The sequence below is a fragment of the Chenopodium album genome, chromosome 17 (assembly GCF_948465745.1).
Source record: "Chenopodium album chromosome 17, dcCheAlbu1.1, whole genome shotgun sequence".
Classification (NCBI taxonomy): Eukaryota; Viridiplantae; Streptophyta; class Magnoliopsida; order Caryophyllales; family Amaranthaceae; genus Chenopodium; species Chenopodium album.
In genome coordinates, this window is record NC_137850.1 from 16,839,541 (window position 1) to 16,859,943 (window position 20,403).

A 20,403-nucleotide genomic window follows, 5' to 3' on the forward strand; every position below is an offset into this window, starting at 1 on the left:
AAGAAGAGTTCCTTTGCAGGAACTGGTGCTTCAGAAATGAAGACTTGAGAAGAGAAGGTTCCCCTCAGGGAACAGAAGCTTCAGAAAAAAAGCTTCACCAGAGAAGAGAAGTTCCTCCCAAGGAACAGGAAGCATCGGAGTAGAAGCTTCACCAGAGGACATGAAGACTAAATATATTTTTATATTTTAGGATTTATGTAAGTATAAGAAATTAGTTACACTCGAAAAAGCTGTGTGGAATTGGTCTAAGTTGATAAAATTGTGCATGCTAGTTTTTAGGAAAACTATTATCTTCTAACGGTTATCTTTTTCCTAACAAAAAGATTTTATTTATTCTGATTTTTGAAAATATCTTTTGCAAATAAAATCTTCCACGTTTTCTAAAAACTTGCGGCCTACTCCTCCATGATCTTCTTCAAGTCATGGTCTTGCACATTGAGGAGTTCATGTTTCCTTAATTTTAGGAACATGATCTTCTTAGTGGGTTTGAGTAGTGGCGTAGTGGAATTGCTGCACAAAGAAGTTTCTCCTAAACGAATTTTGGTCTATAAATAGCTGTTGATTTCAGATTGAAAAACTCACCCTTGCTCACATAAGTTTTCTAACTTTTAATTCGAGTCAAGTGTCAATTCCACACAAGTTAATTAGAGTGTTCTTAATGTTCTTATACTAGAGTTTGTTTTTCTTTCGAGTTGTAATTTGGGTAATGGGGAAGTTTGAGTGAATTTATGTATGTGAGAAAGAGAAGTGAGAAAGAGAAGAGAAAGAAAAGAGAAAGAGAAGAGAAGTGAGAAAGAGAAGAGAGAAAGAGAAGACAAAGAGAAGAGAGAAAGAGAAGAGAAGAGTAACAAGTTGGGTGACTTGTTCCTCGGGGTTTCAAGTTCGTTGAGGAACTTGAAGTTTGAGTCTTTAGTTTGTAATAGGACCATTTGCCCTATTCTAGTGAAGATTCTTTTCCCAAAATCCCAAGTGGTCGTGGTTTTTCTCCTTGTTAGGGCCAAGGGGTTTTCCACGTATAAATCTCTCTTGCATCATTTAGTTCCTTCAGTTTATCTTTATGTTCCTTTAGCTTACTTAGTCTTAATTTCGCAAAAAGTTTGGCTAAACTCTCATACTACAATTCAACCCCCCTTCTCGTAGTATTCATTGGAATAACAATTGGTATCAGAGCCTAACTTTTAGGAAAATTAGGAAACCCTGAAGAAGAAAGGTCTTGGAGAAAATGAATACTCATGAAAAGCTCGAGGAAGGATACTCAACTCAGAGGCCTCCTATGTTCAACGGCAAGTTCTATACCTACTGGAAGAACCGCATGGAAATCTTTATCAAGGCGGAGAACTACCAAGTCTGGAGGGTCATCGAGGTTGGTGATTTCGAAGTCACCAAATCAAACGCTCAAAATGTGGTAATCCCTAAGCCTATGTCTGAATTTGAGAAAGAGGATTTTGATAAAATGGAAATCAATGTTATGGCTGTGAAATTGCTCCATTGTGGACTTGGACCTTACGAACACAATCGTGTGATGGGGTGCAAGAACGCTAAGGAAATCTGGGATTTGCTGCAGATTACTCATGAAGGAACCAATGAGGTTAAACGCTCAAAAATCGATCTGCTTATGTCAAAGTATGAAAGATTTGAGATGCAACCTAAGGAAACCATCCAAGAGATGCTAACCCATTTTACTAACATCATAAATGAGTTGGTTTCCCTTGGTAGACAGATTCCTACAGAGAGTAGGTTAGGAAGGTTCTTAGAAGTCTTTTGCAAGATGAGAAATGGAGAGCTAAGGTGACAGCCCTTCAGGAAACTAAGGACTTTACCAAGTTCAACATTGAACAACTAGCAGGTTCTCTCATGACTCATGAGTTGCACCTTGGAGTCAACAACGAATCCATGAGGAACAAGGGATTGGCTCTAAAGGCTGATGAGGAGGAAGACTCAGAAGTAGACCAGGATGAGGCTGCCCTAATTGTGCGAAGATTCAAGAAGATGTTCAAGAAAGGCCGCACCTCAAGGAACTTCGGGAAAAGACCTCAAATCCAAAACCTGACTACAGCTGCCACAAGTGTGGATCCCCAGATCACTTTATCAGAGACTGTCCCCTCTAGGAAAATGATAAAGGAAAAGGAAAGGCTAAGGAACAAGGAAGAGAAAAATTCAGCAAAGCAAACTACCAAAAATCAGACAATAGGAAGGCCATGATAGCAGCCTAGGGAGACTCAGACAGTGAAGAAGAAAAGGATGACCAACCAGAAGAGGAGACGGCTAATCTTTGTCTGATGGCGAAAACAGATGATGAAAAGGCCTACCTTGAGGAACTCCAGAAAGAGGTATTTCTTGATCTTAAACAGCTTAAGACTCTCTCTAAAGATGTCCTAATAGATATATGTCTAGAAGTTGAAGAATTCTTTAGAGATACTTGTGTGAAACTAAACAAATGTGAAAAAGCTCTTAAGGTTTGCAAAGAACATGGTGCTTGGTTGGAAACAGTCTATGCAAAGTCTCAAAGCAAATTAAGAGAGCTTGATTTTAAATATAAACACATAACAGAGATAGCTGATAGAATCAAGAATAAAAGTATTCTTCTGAATGTTGAATTAACTCAGTAAAAGCTCATGAATTCTGATATCAGTTCTAGAATTTCCTCAAGCGATCATTTGCTTAAATTCAATGTTGATTTTGAAAATTTGAAAAATGAACTTTCTACTTTAAAAACTCAAAAGGATCAACTTGTATCGGAACTGAATGCTAGAAAGGATAGAAGTATTGACCCAAAGGTCATACCTAAGTGGATAGCTAAAGCTCAAAGAAAACGAACTGCAGGCCTTGGTTACATGACCAAGAGAAAAGGTAAGCAAAAGAAATATGTTGAGCTTCCTAGCATGAAGGTATGCACTTTTTGTGGTAAGACTAGACATCTCTATGATCAATGTGGAATAAGAGAAGAAGCTGATAAAAGAAATGTAAAACAAGTGTGGGTCAAGACAACTTATATTGCATCCACGTCTAGGGAACCCAAGGAAACCTGGGTTCCTGATCCTATTGCTTAGTTTTCTTGCAGGTCCTAGTGAGGGGGAACAACTCGTGGTATCTCGACAGCGGGTGTTCAAAGCATATGACAGGTGATAAATCAAAATTCCTCTCACTAGAAGACTACCCTGGAGGAAAAATAACCTTTGGGGATAATAAGAAGGGCGAGATCATTGGAAAAGGCAGAATTGGAAGATCAAAATCTCATTCCATTGATAATGTGTTCCTGGTCGAGGGCTTAATGCACAATTTTCTTAGCATATCACAGTTTTGTGATAAAGGAAACTTTGTAAGTTTTACTTCTAACTCTTGCAACATCATCAACAACAAGTCAGGAAAGGTTGTTCTAGAAGGAACGAGAAGAGGGAATACTTATACAGTTGACCTCAACTTAATCCCAAGGAATAACCTTACATGTCTGAGTGTTGTTGAAGATGATCCCCTGCTATGGCATAAACGTTTTGGACATGCTAGCTTTTCATTACTGGACAAGCTAAGGTCAAGGAACCTAGTTGTGGGACTTCCTATAATCAAGTTCCTACAGAACAAAGTTTGTGATGCAGGTGTGAAAGGCAAGCAAGTTCGTTCATCTTTTAAATTGAAGAAAATGGTGAGCATTACAAAGCCTCTAGAATTAATCCATATGGATTTGTGTGGTCCCATGAGGATTCAAAGCAGGAGTGGCAAGAAATATGTTTTGGTTATTGTTGATGATTATTCCAGATTCACTTGGGTTATTTTTCTTGCTAGTAAAGATGAAACTTTTAACGAGTTTGTTGTTTTTGCCAAGAAAATACAGAAAATCAGTGGTCACTCCATAGTCCATCTCAGATCAGATCACAAAACTGAATTTGAGAACTCAAGATTCGATGAGTTTTGCAGGGAAAATGGCATGAATCATAATTTCTCAGCTCCAAGGACTACCCAACAAAATGGAGTTGTAGAAAGGAAGAATCGAACCCTTGAGGAAATGGCTAGAACGATGTTGATTGCAAGTGGATTGCCAAGGAACTTCTGGGCTGAAGCCGTGAATACAGTATGTTACATCCTTAACAGGGTAACAATCAGAAGTATCATCAACAAGACTCCATATGAACTATTCAAGGGAAGGAAGCCAAGCATATCTCATCTTAGAGCCTTTGGTTGTAAGTACTTTGTACATAACAATGGTAAGAAAAACCTAGGGAAATTTGATGAAAGAAGTGAAGAGGCCATATTTCATGGATATGCCTCTGATAGCAAAGCTTATAGAGTTTACAATAAAAGTTCAATGTGTGTTTAGGAAAGCATTCACATCATCTTTGATGAAGTTAACCAGTTTGTGAGTGTGCAGGAACAAGAAGATGATAATGATTTTGAAATTGGATTGATAAGAGACAAGGATGAAGAAGAGACTCAGAAGTAAACCAAAGAAAAGCAGCCTGCTCCAGAAGAGGATCATCAAGAGAATGAGGAAGTTCCTCAACCAGATGAATAGGTGCATGAGGAATTATCAGAAGAAGCAGAAGGAACAGATCCAGAAGCTCCTCAAATTGGAGTTTCTGCTAGGGAATTTCAACCTAGGACATCAAGTATAAAAGTTCCCATCCAACTGATCTCATAATCAATGACATAAGAAAAGGAACTCAAACAAGATCGCAGATGAGGAACTTCTGTGCGTTCCATGCATTTCTGTCCATCCTAGAGCCTTGAAATCATCAAGAAGCCTTGGAAGATGATGACTGGATAGTGGCCATGCAAGAGGAACTAAATGAGTTCGAAAGGAACAAAGTTTGGCACCTTGAGCCAAAGCTTAAGGATAAGAAAGTCATTGAGCTCAAATGGGTGTTCAGGAACAAGCTTGATGAACATGGCACTACAGTAAGGAACAAGGCCAGATTGGTTGTGAAGGGCTACAACCAACATGAAGGTATTGATTTCGATGAAACCTTTGCTCCTGTAGCTAGATTAGAAGCTATTAGAATCCTAGTAGCTTTTGCCTCTTTTATGGGTTTCAAACTCTATCAAATGGATGTGAAATGTGCTTTTCTAAATGGTTTCTTAAATGAGGAGGTATTTATTGAACAACCTCCTGGTTTTAAAAATCCTAAATTTCCAAATCATGTTTTTAAGCTTGATAAAGCTCTCTATAGGCTTAAACAAGCTCCAAGAGCCTGGTATGAAAGGCTTTCAAAGTTCCTACTGAAAAATGATTTTAAAAGAGGAAAAGTAGATAAAACTCTTTTTCTTAAATCTCGAGGAACTAATTTTTTAGTTGTACAAATCTATGTAGATGATATTATATTTGGTGCTACTAACAATGGTTTGTGCAAGTACTTTGCTGAGCTAATGGGTGGTGAGTTTGAAATGAGTATGATGGGTGAATTAAATTTCTTCCTTGGACTTCAAATAAAGCAAACAACAAAAGGAATTATGATTCACCAACAAAAGTATGTCAAGGAACTTCTGAAGAAGTACAACATGGAGAATTCCAAGACAAATCACACACCTATGGGAACATCAACAAGACTTGATGAGGATCCACAAGGAACAAGTGTGGATCAAACCACTTATAGAGGTATGATTGGTTCATTGCTATATCTAACAACCAGTAGGCCTGACATTTCTTTTAGTGTTGGATTGTGTGCTAGATTTCAGTCTAATCCTAAAGAATCACATCTAACGACTGTTAAGAGAATTTTAAGATACCTCAAAGGAACAGATGACCTGTGTCTCTTCTATCCTAGAAGTGATGACTTTATGCTTAGAGGATTTACAGATGCTGACTATGCTGGTGACTTAGTCAACAGGAAAAGCACCTCGGTATGGTTCAGTTCCTTGGCTCTTGTCTAGTTTCTTGGGGTTCTAAGAAACAAAATATTGTTGCATTGTCGACTGCAGAGGCTGAGTATGTAGCTGCAGCTGCTTGTTACTCTCAAGTCCTTTGGATCAAACAACAGTTGCGTGACTTTGGTATTAAATTTAATTGCATTACTATCTATTGTGATAACACTAGTGCAATTTGCATATCTAAAGATCCAGTCCATCATTTAAGAGTCAAGCATATTCATATAAGGCATCATTTCCTTAAGGATAATGTTGAAAAGGGTTTGATTAAATTAGATTTCTGCCAAACTGATAATCAAATTGCAGATATTTTAACAAAACCCTTGAATAGAGAAAGGCATGAGAAGATGAGAATGGAACTTGGGATGATTAAGTTATACTAAGAAAAATGCATCAAGTTCCCTCAGGTATGAAACTCAAACTGACGTGCTTAATCATGGTATACTGTGCACAAGTGTTATATGTTTAATTACATAGTTAAGACAGGTTGTGAGCAGGAGAAATATTTACTAAGGGCATGTAAATTTGAAAGACATAGAATGTGAAAGTCCAGAATTGGTTGCATGAGCCTTGTTGAATTGTTGAGTGTATCAAGTTGTATTTGCAAGTGATTTTTAACTGATAAGTTCAAGAGATAAAATTATTGTGTTTATCTATTTTTCAAAATTCCAAATTCTTTTTATCTAAACACAAAATTCGGATGAATGCATCAAATATTCATCATTATCTTTTGTTCAAAAGTAGCCCACCCACATTACTCTCTTAAATCACGGTTTGCGTTTCCCTAAGCAATAAATATGAGTTTCAAATCAACTTAATTCACCTCACCTCCCAAACGACACCTCACTTCACCAATTTACCTCCACCATAAAACATGTCAGCCTCACACAAATTTACACCACACAAAAATTACCTTCTCTCTCATCACTCCGATCAAAATTACTCTCCAATGTCTACCTCTCCAAAACCCCAAGCTGAAACCGAAGAAAACCCTATCCCAGACATCACCATGGAAAATCTTCCGGAAAACTCCACCAAAGAGATCTCTGAGCCACCAAAGAATGAATCAACCACCGAATCTCAGTCCTCTTGCAAAAGGAAAGCTAATGACATGCAAGAGGAAGAGGAAAGTGTTCCGGAACTGGGTGTGAATTATCGAGACAAACCTGCCGCCATGAAAAAGCAAGAGAAGATGGGCGAACACTTTGTGACAGGTTTGGCACTCAATTTACCTTGGTGTAGATCTGTAAAATTGTATGAATTGCTTGATTTGCTTGAGTTTCAAAATTGGGTAAACTTGCTGAGTGAATGTTTTAATCGGAGTATGTATGTTGATGCTATGAAAGATTTTTGCAAAAATTTTAAGTACTCTAAGGATATTATTCGTAGCATGGTGTATGGGAAGGAAATTGAATTTGATGCTGTGTATTTGGCTGAGTTGTTTGATGTGCTGAATGCTGGGTGTGCCGTGTATTTATAAACCAATGTCATTAGAAACCCTATTCTTGAAGCTAACATTGATGAAATTGTTGAGCATTTAGGAGGTAACCTTGAGGAACCCTACATAAACCATAATGACCTAACCCCTCGTGACGAAATTCTGCTAAAATTTGTGTTCAACAACATAATCCCTCGTTCTCAAAAGAGAGACAGTGCCAACAAGCTTGACTATGTCCTAATCTACTGCCTAGCCAGAAAAATACCTATCAATTTTCCCTCAATCATGATCCAACACCTTACCCATTGTGTTCCAAAAGGATCGAAGGTTGGATATGGAAACTTACTCACCTTTGTCTTCGAAAGCTTTGGCATTTCCTTTGCTAAGAAAGAACCCCTGCCTCACAAAAACATCGAATTCATACAGCCCATATTTCTTGAAAACCATAAGCTAAAGATTGTGAATGGATGTTTTGAAGTGGTGGTAGAAGAAAAAGATAAAAGGCCAAAGGAAGTGAGTATAGTAGTTGAGGGGGAAGAAAAGAAAGCAGTAGGGGCTATTGAGAAGGTTGTTGAAGATATTTAGAATGAGGGAGAGCAGGAGGAAGAGGAAAGAGAAGATGTAGGGGAGATACTGGAAACAGGGGGAAGGAAAAAGAGAAAAAGTTTGAGGTTGTTGAAAAAGAAGGGGAATCCATCTCCAGTGTGCATTGATCTTTCTGGTGCCCAGGAGGAATTGCAGAAGCTCCCTAGTACTCCTACTCCTATTAGGCATGCATCTGCAGGTTTTGCAGCTGAAGAGAGCTTTAAAGAGGTGAAGGAACTACTCCAGAAAGTGCTCAAGGAACAGGAGAAGTTCTAAGCAGAGATGAAGGATTTGAAGAAGAGTGTGATAACTCTTAATGCTGATGTGAAGAAGCTGGTCACAAGCACTGATAAAGGGAGACAGTCCATTGTCAAGGACATTGTGTCTCAAATTAGCAAGAAGCTGGAGGATCTTGCTGTTGATGATGACCAGAGTGCTGGTTCATGATTTCACCTTACCTTGCTGCATGTTTATTTTGATGAAACTCTATTTTATCTGTCTTTGGGAAATAATTTTTAATTTGGTCTGTAACATTTTGGGCACTTTTTAATTTCTTTTGGTAAACTTGCAAATTTGGTACATTTGGCCGATGTTTTAAATCGGTTTTGGATGATTAATACCTATGTTTATTCTGCCTATATGCTTTGTGAATGTTTTCTCTCTATGCATGCTTCTTGTCTTAACACCAAACCACTTAGATGGTCCTGTGTTATGGTATACTATTGCTTGTGTGTTTGTTTTTGATAATGCCAAAATGGGGAAGAGATGCAAACTATCAAGAAGGAAACTTAATCATTCTATGGTCTCTGTTCGAAATCTTCACAAGTTGCCTACTCTCTAAACAGGTATAACGTATATACAAGTTTTTTTTAGTTTTTCATTTCAGCATTTCTTTCATTTCTTAGTATTAGTTCCCTTTCTGCATTGTACTTTATTTTTGCATTTTCTATTCTTTAAGAATAAGTTGGATTATCTCTGTTTCCTTGTAAGTAAGTTTGGTTTGTTTGTCATCATCAAAAAGGGGGAATATTGTTGGACTTAATGATTTTGATGATGACACAAGCTCACTTACTTACAAACTAATAAGTGCTTGATTGTTTAAGTGTGTACTCAGTTGCAAAGACCAGGAGAATTAAGTGTCTTGTAAAGATACCATGAGGAATAAGAAGGCCGGAAGCTGAGCTATCCATAAAGAAGAGTTCCTTTGCAGGAACTGGTGCTTTAGAAATGAAGACTTGAGAAGAGAAGGTTCCCCTCAGGGAATAGAAGCTTCAGAAAAGAAGCTTCACCAGAGAAGAGAAGTTCCTCCCAAGGAACAGGAAGCATCGGAGTAGAAGCTTCACCAGAGGACATGAAAACTAAATATATTTTTATATTTTAGGATTTATGTAAGTATAAGAAATTAGTTACACTCGAAAAAGCTGTGTGGAATTGGTCTAAGTTGATAAAATTGTGCATGCTAGTTTTTAGGAAAACTGTTATCTTCTAACGGTTATCTTTTTCCTAACAAAAAGATTTTATTTAGTCTGATTTTTGAAAATATCTTTTGCAAATAAAATCTTCCACGTTTTCTAAAAACTTGCGGCCTACTCCTCCATGATCTTCTTCAAGTCATGGTCTTGCACATTGAGGAGTTCATGTTTCCTTAATTTTAGGAACATGATCTTCTTAGTGGGGGGTTGAGTAATGGCGTAGTGGAATTGCTGCACAAAGAAGTTTCTCCTAAACGAATTTTGGTCTATAAATAGCTGTTGATTTCAGATGGAAAAACTCACCCTTGCTCACATAAGTTTTCTAACTTTTAATTCGAGTCAAGTGTCAATTCCACACAAGTTAATTAGAGTGTTCTTAATGTTCTTATACTAGAGTTTGTTTTTCTTTCGAGTTGTAATTTGGGGAATGGGGAAGTTTGAGTGAATTTATGTATGTGAGAAAGAGAAGTGAGAAAGAGAAGAGAAAGAAAAGAGAAAGAGAAGAGAAGTGAGAAAGAGAAGAGAGAAAGAGAAGAGAAAGAGAAGAGAAGAGTAACAAGTTGGGTGACTTGTTCCTCGGGGTTTCAAGTTCGTTGAGGAACTTGAAGTTTGAGTCTTTAGTTTGTAATAGGACCATTTTCCCTATTCTAGTGAAGATTCTTTTCCCAAAATCCCACGTGGTCGTGGTTTTTCTCCTTGTTAGGGCCAAGGAGTTTTCCACGTAAAAATCTCTCTTGCATCCTTTAGTTCCTTCAGTTTATCTTTCTGTTCCTTTAGCTTACTTAGTCTTAATTCCGCAAAAAGTTTGGCTAAACTCTCATACTACAATTCAACCCCCCCTTCTCGTAGTATTCATTGGAATAACAGAATGCCATTTACAGGTAACAGTACCACACTATATTCATTTGTTTGTGACAATCCTCCATAGTACCTCGGGAAAATCGTCGAAGGTGACTGTACCTCGTCATCTCCAGGGTTGTGGTAGTACCTCGCCACGGCAGTACCTCGCCGCTATAGACAATCTCCTCTCTACTTTGGGACATCTTCGAAGACCGCTACTTGTAGACATCTTTTGTTTTGTTGTGACTATCTTCTTAGGGAAGATCATCGAAGACCATTGCTCATTGATCCTCAGTTTGCTAGTGCTTCGCTGATGTATTTGGCTGTGATTGCTTGTTGTGCCAGTACCTTGGCACATTTTGTAATGAGTCGGTACTTTGGCGCTTGTGCTTGCTAACGAACCAATACCTCAGTGCTTCGATGAGCCAGTACCTAGGCTCTTTAAGTAAAGTAAGATGATCGACGTCAGGCCAATCACTTACCGTGATTGTAATCGAGCCGACTACTAATCATGTCAATTTGCTTATAGGGGCTAATTGCCGTACCAAGGAACCCTTTTTGTCAATTCGCCTAGGAGTTGCATCGCTGAGGAAAGGAGAGTCAACGCACGCTGCCACGTGTCATCGTGCGCGCTAGGTTTGTTAAGTCGCGATAAATCCGCCGTGGCGCGATGGAGTCGGGTTTCCGGAATAAAACCCCTTCTTCTTCCTCATTTCGTCATTTGCCTTATTTTTTCTCGGTTTTCGCTCAAACCTTCAAATCACTCGTTTTTGCTCGTTCGTGAACCAAATTCGCTCAAATTTGTTGCAAATCGAAGCTCTTGATCTCTAGTTTTCCCATCTATGTAAGTTTTGCCCCAACTCCTCCTAGTTTAGAATAATTTCGTGTGTTTTATTTGCAAATTTTCGAAAAAATTCGAAACCTCTTTTTGCTTATTTTGCTTTCTTTGTCAAATTTCTTGCCATAAAATTTCTTGTTTATGCCTGTATATCATCTTAGAAGCGTTTTGAGACTGGTTTGACTCAATTTGGTAAAGAAACGAACATTTTGCCATTGTTGGGCTCTTTGAGTTCGTGAGAACAATGTGGCTTATTCTTCGCATTTTTGCTAGATATTCATACTCAACTTGTGACAATATTTGTCACAGTATTGCAAGAAATTGTTTGATTGCTTGAGAATGTTATTTTTGCTTGAATAAAAAACATGCTCTGTTTTAGTACTACGTACTCTGTTTTTTTCGACCATAGTATCATGCGGCTAAGCGAACCTTAGATACTATAGACCCTTTTATTTACTGTTTGCTTGCATAATTAGCATGTCTTGATGACGCGGTTCTGGCTCACGCTCTCGTGGGGCTCACCGAGAGGACGAGCTTGTCGATTCTAGGGAGGGGACTTCCACTAGCCTTGGGGAGTTCCCTGAGTGGGATGGGCACACCTTGTACTTCGCGCCCCAGTTTCACATTTCAGAGCGCGTTCGGCTTAGGATGACTGAGCCCGCACAACCATGGTGTGCGGCCGCACATCCCTCGTGTGCGCCCGCACATTCTGCGCGTGCGGCCGCACTCAGCTGGGTTTCTTCAAATCTTCAACTCTTCAAGCTCAAGGGGTGCACACATGATTTATGATGGTGATGGAGGACAAGGTAGGCAGTAGCTAAGGCTTAATATTGAGGGCACACACTTCCTTTGAAAGGAGCACAAGAGAAGAACCAAGACTTGGAACTTCCACTTCTTTGCATCTTGAGCTTCCCAAACTCCATGAACTTGATCCTAAAGCCTCTTCCACCATAATGGATCACCAAAATCACGACCCGAACCTCGTCCAATACCTACAACCACAAAAATAGAGCAAATAAAGAAGAAAAGACTAGAAAACCAACGAAAAGCACAAAAGCTACAAAATAAGAGAAGAAAGGTAAAACTAAGCAACAAAGCATAAAACTAAGCACTTATTAAGCATGAAAGCTATGAAAAGAGAATAGAAATGACCTAAATGCTCGTCAAATGTGTGCCATTTATGACACACATCAAGCGAGTTCGTTGCCACGGTTCAAGCAACGACACCATGGGACAGCTGTACGATTCTTTCTTTCGCTACAACAAGGAGTTGAGTGTGTTGTGGGAGTCTTGTGGTTTGAATTCCTTGCTGCAGACTACTCGGGCTCTCTATTCTTTGAAGTCGAGCCGTTTCTTGGTTCGCGCTTTGGTGGAGCTCTTTTGGGACACTACCAACACATTCCACTTTCCTTGGGGTGAGATGACTGTCACTCAACTTGACTTCTCTGTGATCACCGGATTGGAGTTCCGGTCAGCTACAGTTTCTTTTGGTAGTGATACTAGGCCCCATTGTTATTCGGGCCCGCAGTGATTCTCGACCGCTACAGATGAGTAGTTGATCTATTCGTCGGTCTGTGCTAGTATAGGCCTTTCAGGATGATGCGATCACCTCGGAGCAGCGGGTGCACATTTTTGTTTTGATTCTTCTATTTGAGTCCTTCTCTCCTGACAAGGGTAGCCGAGTGCTACTCTACTATTTGCCTATTCTCCGCGACCTTTGAGCGATCTAGACTTTGATTGGGCCAGCTTGGCCTATGCTGAATTCCTGCTGGGGTTGCGACTCACCTGTCGTTGGCGTACCTTTGACGAGGAGGTCACACTCTCTAGCTTCGTCGTAGAGGTATTCTCCATTCCTCTTGGCAATATGTTTCTTTTGACTTTAGCTTTTGCCGACATTTCCATGTTGTTACAGGTGTGGTTCTATGAGTATATGCCATCTTTGGCTCCAGCTAGGCCTTCTCCTCAAGGCTTCCGGTTGTTGCTAGCTGGGGAGGCTAATATACCGACCAGACTGCTACTGCCCTTGTTCGAGAGTCATTTCTCTCGGTATGCATTACTCGCCATTTTCCTTTACTCTTCTAAATAAGATTCCTACTCATGAGTGTTTGTCTTGCAGGGACCTGAGGTTAACTTTCGTCCATGGGCTGATTTTGACGTCCCCGCGCTAGCTGTCCACTACACAGCTCAGCGGCGCTACTTTCAGGGGACATATGATGCTATGGTATACTTAGGCGAGAGAGTCGCGATTCAGCACTCTTCGGAGTCTTTTGTTGTTCTTACCCGTCCTCCACGGCATATGATGGATCAGACGGACTTGAGAGTTTATATGGATCCTGTCGCGCGCGCGATGGTCGTATTTCTCCGAATTCTCCTGGGATTCGGTTTTCGTCAGGTTCTGTTTATAAAAAGCCCCCAAATTCGTCGATTACAGTATAATTCAAGCAGATTAAAAATATTTAGGTCATTAATTTTTACTCAAAATAGCCATGTCTAAGACTTTTAGTGATTTTACTCGTAAGTGGTGCCAGTCTTTGACTGCCAAATAGAGGAAAGAGCTTGACTTTTTCCACTTGGGGTGTTTATATGGTATTAAGGGGGTAGATCTTGACATAGATTTTATTTTTACCACCTTAGAATATTGGGATTCAAATACCCATTGCTTTAAATTTGGTTATGATGAAATGTGCCCTTTACCGGAAGAATTTGGTGCCATTCTTGGCTTCCCCTCTTTAGATCTTGCGGTAATTCCTAACGTAAGCGAATATTATTATAAAGATTTTGAGCGTTTCCTTAACCTTAGAGATAGGGACTTAAAGACATAGTGCATGGGAATGTAGTATATTTGAAAGAATTTGCACGCTTTTATTTTGATAGACCACGCTCTGAGTCTTTTCATGTCTATAGGAGGAGGGCTTTCCTCTTTTGCATGTTTAGCAAATATCTCCTTACTAGTGGAAACATTCATGAGGGTCAAGCAATTTTAACATCTGTCATGGAGCAAATTGAATCAGGGAGAAATCCAATGCCATTAATTGTTGGAGAGACTATGCTTAGTTTAGATGAACTAAAGAGAGATCCGAAAGCACCGCTTAGAGGTTCCCCAATTTTATTACAGGTAGAAAATCAATACTTTTAACTACAGAAATAAAAAATATTTAATTTTGTATAGTAATACTAAATTTTTGCATTGAATCTTTGCAGATTTGGCTAATGGAAAGGCTTGAATTAATTAGCCCTCCTGACAATATTGAAAAGTATACACCAAATTGTCTTTTAAGAAGGAAGAAATGTTTCTCCATAAAGATGGGCCGCCGGGAGTGGAGTAGAATCCTTGAAACTCGCGACTTTGCCATTAAATGGGTTGTTCCGTGGAGGAAAATTGAGAAGATGGTTGGTGTCAATAAACAACCTTTTTGTCGTCTTCCAAGTTTGTCTAAATTGACCTTTTACTACCCTTCTAGAGTAAAAAGACAATATGGCCTTGCTCAAACCATTCCTTCCGGGGATCTTCGTCGCCCTTATGAATTTCCCGTTTTACAAGATATAGAAAGATTTGATGACTATTGGTGTGCCAGACCTTTGTGGGAAGTTGTTACCCAAAAAGTTCCTTCTTCTTTATCTAGAGATGTGAAGCAGTGGTTACTTGATAGATCTCAAAAGGACAAGAATAAAGTTCAAAATATGTACAAGACTAATGTTGAACATCATCTAGGAGATAAGAAAATTCCTCCTAAAGATCATCTCGATGCAAGAGTTGAATTCAAGACTCCTATTATGCCTAAGAAGAAAAATACTACTAAGGGCAAGAAGAAGAGAAAATTTGATTCCACAGAAAAGAAAGTATGGATTGAAAAGAAACATGGTGTAATGGCTATAGGAGAAACTATTGACACTAAGATTGTCTGCAGGTCTTCTAAAGGATCCCTATTGGTGAAAGAGATGGATGATGAAGAAGAGGTGGAGAAGAATTGGAAAAGGGCTAGAAAAGAGAAAACAGATTAGAGCATTGCTTTTACTATCAATTGATTAGTCAATTTTTATTTTCAAGTCAATTTATTTTTAAGCCTTTGTTTTAATTTCATCAATAATGTAATTTTATTTTTATTAATGCAATTTTCAGCTTTTTAAATTAAATTGACTTTTTTACATTGAATTATTTTGTTACTGCAATGAAAACAACTTGAATTAATTTCGACAATTGTTCAAGTACGGAAGTCGAAAATTTCCCGAAATACACCGAAATTTGCCCAGATTGACGAAAACGAACTAGCGCCGGAATTTTGGATTCATCGCGGTGCGATGGCTTTGTCGCTGTGCGACAGATCCTGTCGCGGTGTGCTCGACTGGAATTCTGTGCGTCGTTCACTCTGTGTTGTCATGTCGACGAGGGAGTGCGAGGTTTGTAAAATTTAAAGTGGCCGCACCCTGTAAAGGGTTGCCTACGTATCCTTTCCTTAGGAATCAGGCCAAACGTAGCTCTCTTGAGTATGTTACTCAAGTCATCATGGGTAGAATTTCTTAAGTTGGTCAAGATTCGTCATATTTGAGGATTCATTACCATCCATATCATTTAGTTTTGAGGCACCTCCTGATAGGATAGTTTTGATGATATATGGCACGGACCAGTTAGGCCTAAATTTGCCTCTTGGGTCTAGAACATTTTTCCTTAATGCTTTTAGCACCAAGTCTCCTACTTTGATGCTTCTTGTCTTGACCTTTTTATTAAAGTGTCTAGCCATGCGAGTTTGGTAGCATTGAATATGATGTATACCTTCAAGTCGTTTTTCATCGAGTAGAATTAACTCTTCATATCTTGCTCTAGTTCATTCGACTTCATCAAGTTTACTCTCCAACATGATGCGTAGGGAAGGTATTTCTAATTCCACAGGTTGTACGACATTCAATCCATAGACTAGGGAAAATGGAGTATTTCCAGTGGATGAACGATTTGATGTGCGATAACCCCAAAGAGTGAAATGGAATTTGTCAGGCCAATCCTTGTAATTTTATGTCATTTTTTCGATGTTAATCTTTAAATTCTTATTGGCTGCCTCTATTGCGCCATTTTCTTAAGGCTTGTATGGAGAAGAGTGATGATGTTGAATGCCGTATTTTTGAAGCAATTCTTCACATTCCGCTTGAAAGTGAGTTCCATTATCACTTATTATTTCATGTGGGACTCTATATCGACATATAATGTTCCATTCGATGAAGAGTGCTACATGTTTTGCGGTGAGTTTTGCATATGATGCCACTTCAACCCATTTTGTGAAGTAATCAATTGCTACTAGGATGTATTCATGGCCTCCTGTCCTAGGAAGAGTGATTTTTCCAATAATGTCTATTCCCCATGTTGAGAATGGCCATGGTGATGTATAGTTGTAAAGGAGAGAGGGAGGAACATGTTGCAATTTAGCGTATATTTGGCACTTAGGGCATCTTTCTACATATTGTTGGCAATCCCTATTCATGGTAGTCCAATAGTATCCTTGTCGCATTACTTTTTGGGCTAGCATTTTGCCGTTCATGTGAGTTCCACACACTCCTTCGTGGATTATTCTCATTGCTCTTTGACCTTCCTTTTTTCCTACACATAGGAGAGCTCTACCTTTAGGCACCCTTTTATGTAGCTCGTCATTTATGAGTACATACTAGGAAGCCAAAAGTCTTAGCGCTCGTTTTGCTCTCTTATCAGCGTGAAGTGGATATTCTCTTTTGGTGACATAGTTGAGGATGTCAGTATACCAAGGTTCTTCCTCCTCTTCTTGTTCTTGAACTACCTCATCATCTTCTATGGCTTGAATATAAGTTGGTTTATGTCTTTTCTCTATTGTTAAAGGCATTTGTTCAATTTTCTTAGGAATTCTAACCATTGAGGCTAGTCTTGCCAAGGCATCAGCAAACTGATTTTCTTCCCTAGGTAAATATGTGTATTCTACCTCTTCGAGTTAATCAGTAAGGGTTTCTAGGTATGTTTGATAAGGAGCTAAGCTTTCACTCCTTACTTTCCATCTTTTGGAAATCTGATTGATGATTAAAGAAGAATATCCGAATATTCAAAGTTTCTTTACTCCTAATGCCAAAGCTGTTTCGAGGCCTACCACGCATGCTTCATATTCCGCAGCATTATTGGTAATGTAGAAATCTAACTTCATGGAGATTGGGATGTGTTCTTCTTTAGGTGATACTAGTAATACTCCTACGCCATATCCTTTTTTGTTTGAGGCTCCATCAAAGTATAATGTCCAAGTATCATCTTCTGTAACCATCAAGTCTTCGTCTGGAAAATCATTCTCATGTATTGGTGTTGAATCTTCTATTGGGAAATCTGCTAAGAAGTCTGAGACTACTGATCCTTAATAGCCTTTTGAGGCATGAATCTTACATCGAATTGTGCTAAGTTTACTATCCATCTTGATATTCGTCCGTTAAGTGTAGATTTCTCGAAGAGATACTTAAGTGGGTCCATTCGAGATACTACATAGACTGTATGAACGAGCCATTAATGTCTTAACTTGGTTGTGGCCCACACTAGTGTGAGGCACAATTTCTCAAGTGGTGTGTAGTGTACTTCATACTCGAGCATATTTTTACTTAAGTAGTAGATGACGTTCTCTTTACCTTCTACTTCTTGTGCAAGCATAACTCCCATTGTCTCTTTAGTGACTGTTAGGTACAATCGAAGAGGGATCCCTGGAAGTGCTGGTGCTAATATAGGAGGATTAGAGAGATAGGATTTGATCTTTTCAAAGGCTTTTTGACACTCATCATCCCATATTACTGGCATATTCTTTTTAAGCTTCTTGAATATTGGTTCACATATTGTGGTTAGCTTGGATATGAACCTACTTATGTATTGCAACCGGCCAATAAATCCTCGAATTTGCTTTTTAGTCTTGGGCGGCGGCATTGACATGATTGTTTTGATCTTAGTTGGGTCTATTTCTATCCCTCTAGAGCTAATGACATAGCCTAAGAGTTTCCCTGAGTTGACTCCAAAAGCACACTTGGCTGGGTTTAGCCTCATGTTGTATTTTCTTAGCCTTTCAAAGAATTTTCTTAGGGCTACTTGGTGTCCTGGACGGTCTTTTGATTTCATAATCATATCATCCACATAGACTTTAACTTCTTTATGCATCATATCATGGAGTAAGGCAGTCGCTGCTCTTTTATAAGTGGCACCCGCGTTTTTCAACCCGAATGGCATTACTGTGTAACAGTAAGTTCCCCAAAGTGTTATGAATGTAGTCTTTTCCATGTGTTCTTCTGCCATGAGTATTTGGCTGTACCCCGCGTACCCATCCATAAACGAGAGAAGTGCATGATTTGCCGTGTTATCTACTAAAATATCGATGTGTGGTAAAGGGAAGTCGTCCTTTAGACTTGCCTTATTTAGATCTCTGTAGTTGACACACATTCTTACCCTTCCATCTCTCTTAGGCACTGGCACCACATTTGCAACCCATTCAGGGTATTTTGATACCCAAATAAAACCTGCAGTTATTTGTTTTTGAACTTCTTCTTTTATGTTAAGAGCTACATCGGGTTTCATTCGACGTAACTTTTGTTTTATAGGTTTCATTCCTGGAATTAGTGGTATTGCGTGTTGAGCTATTTCTCTATTTATTCCTGGCATATCTTCGTATGACCAAAAAAATACATCGATAAATTCTTTTAGTAGATTAATTAAATCGGTTCTTTCTTCTTTACTAAGAGTTTGACCAATTTTAACTTCTCTTTTAATGGTTGGATCTTTTGAGATATCAACCGTTTCGGTGTCTTCAATTACTGGTGTCTTGTTTTCAAGTGTTTCCATTGCCTTAATTATTTCTTTATCACTTTCATTGTTAGTTAAGCAATGCTCGTCATCTTGAGTAAGGAAATAACACGAGGAGTAAGCGAAAGAAGACATGTTATTGGATTCAGAAATCATTACATCAAATAAGGAAATGTCCATTGAGACTTGACTACTAATTATCCTAGGAGTAGATTTTGAAGTAGAAGGGAGAGAAGGAGATGCTACTATAGAAGGTTTAGAGGACTCAACTACTGAAGATTTGAATTCAGACTTAGGCTCAGATGATTCAGACTCGTCGAACATTGGTCCTTGTCCTGTTTTTATGGAGATCTTTCTTCCACTTGATGTAGTCAGCTTCACAGTCTTTCGCCATCCTCGAACTAATCCTTTTGCCAGATTAATGAGCTTTGTGGGATCAAAATCTTTGCTTTGCAAGGTCGTTTGGAGAAGCGCATAATTATCGTCGATACACTTAAGCTCATTTTTCTCGTAGCCAAAGAGTAATCCCATGACATTAAAGTCAAAACATGGGGGTGCTTTCTCTTTGTGAATAGGGATTAGAATCTCATCTAAGAAATTGCAATCCAAGAAGATCTCGAATCCTGGTTGTCTTATCCCATCTTTTACGAAGGGCTTAGGAAATTCGTAACATGGATAGTCCTCACCCTCTTTTATGTATTGACCATTTAGAGTGAGAGGATATTGGTCCATTGGGATTACTTTCTTTTGAATACGAGCATTCCTCCGTGCATTAATCTTTTCCTGGGCTTGTTTATAGTCTTTCGGAGTCGGTTCGAAACCAAGTCCAAAAGTATCTAATTTAGGAAGGCCAGGCGATCCCATTTGTGTTGCTAATCCCTTCTTCTTTCCTAGAGTCATTCCAGGAAAGTGTCCTTACTTTCGGAGTACACCATTAACTATCATATTTGAATGGAGGTCGTAGTGAAGAGGGGTCTTGTCATCTTCGTCGATAAAATAGACCTCTTCAGCATTGAAGCCCCATAAATCCTCATCATTTTTGTCATGTTCCACATTTATGAGGGGTTTGTCAATCGCCTTGATCCTCATTGGGGAAGCATCGATTGTGACGGGAATTCCTCAAGCTATAGCCTTTACTTGTTGATGAAGGGACGACCTTAAGGTCATGGAGCTAAGGGCGTCCCAATAATAAGTTGAAAGAAGCTTTTATGTCTACTACTTGGAAGGTGGTAGCATGTTCAATAACTCCTGCCGTGATATTCATCATTATAGTTCCAAGAGCTTGGCAACGAGTGTTGTCATAAGCTCTTATGCCTTACGTAGATTGAGATAAGTCTTCATCTCTTATTCCTAGCATCCTCGCAGTTCGAAGTGGGCAAACATTGATAGCAGACCCATTATCTACAAGAGTCATTGGGATATTCATCCTCTTGCAGATTACTGTGAGGTTTAAGGCTTTATTGTGTTTATCACCTTCAAGAGGTAAATCCTTATCAGAAAAGGTGATTAAATTAATAGGACTAGGGAGATCACTCGTGAGGAAGTTAGCCAACCCCTCAGGAGTGGTTTATGAATCTATTCCTACTTTAGCCACGAC